Source organism: Arachis ipaensis, chromosome B04, assembly GCF_000816755.2.
Source record: "Arachis ipaensis cultivar K30076 chromosome B04, Araip1.1, whole genome shotgun sequence".
Lineage (NCBI taxonomy): Eukaryota > Viridiplantae > Streptophyta > Magnoliopsida > Fabales > Fabaceae > Arachis > Arachis ipaensis.
Window position 1 is genome coordinate 89,255,356 of NC_029788.2, and position 1,100 is coordinate 89,256,455.

The following is a 1,100-nucleotide window of genomic DNA, read 5'->3' on the forward strand; positions in this document are numbered from 1 at the left end:
AGAGTTTTCCTTTAGTAAGGTTTTAATGAGGCAATCATCCTAAATGGGCATCCAATGGGGAGTGTTGTGATAAGAATGGGGCGTGGATGCCCATTCCCATGTGAAACTTACTTTCTCAAAAAGGAATAATATTAAATGAACGTTGAAATTGTATCCCCTCATTCATGTATAAATAGAGGCCTTTGCTTCTAAGAAAAATACAATCAATAATAACAATATTCTCTCTCTCTTTTATATTCTCTCTCCTTACAAGTATTTTAAGTACTCCTCTCTCTTATTTTTTATATATAATATTAGTAAATATATTAATCATCTCTATTATATTGAGATAATAATTCTAATAAATATTACTACTTGGGTTATCTAATTATATTTCCATATTTTATTTGTTACTTCTTCCTTATTTATTTAGTTATTTTATAACAATTGATAGTATTTTTAAGGAAAAGGTATGTTTTATATTCATATGGTTTATATTTGGTTTTAATTTTACACGCAAGTCTTATTTTGTCTCAGTTTTATATCAGACTTTTCAAAATATTTTAATTTTTCTTTTTAAATAACATTTCTATTAGCCAAAAAAGATCATTCCCAAGGCTATGCTCATGGATCTAGAGCCAAGCAGCATGCCAATTGTCTGATTTATTCAATAGCTTATGCTTATCCATACTCTACAAAAATTCAGAACTTTTTGAAAATATTATAAATCATGTTATCAAAATGCTGAAATTTATGGAATATTATCAAAATGCTGAAGGGATAAGTGAAGATATCTGATTGGGATGGTTGGTTGTGGAGCATGGAGGAGGGTAAAAGTGGTGGGTGGATTTAAGAGTTGGGAGTGGTGATAGCGGTAAAAGTAAAGAGTTCGGGTTGATAGTAGCAGTGATGCAAGGAAGAAGAAAGGAAAAAAGCGAAAAAGAGAAGTGGTAAGAGGGAAAAAGAAAAGAAAGGACAAAATTGGAAAGATATTAGCTAATCTTTGTCAAATTAAAATGTTATTAGATCATCTCTCATTCTTCTCTAATATTGTCTCTCACTCTATTTTTTTTCTTAACTTCAATTTTGGATAAAATATATTATTTATTCTTAATGTTTAT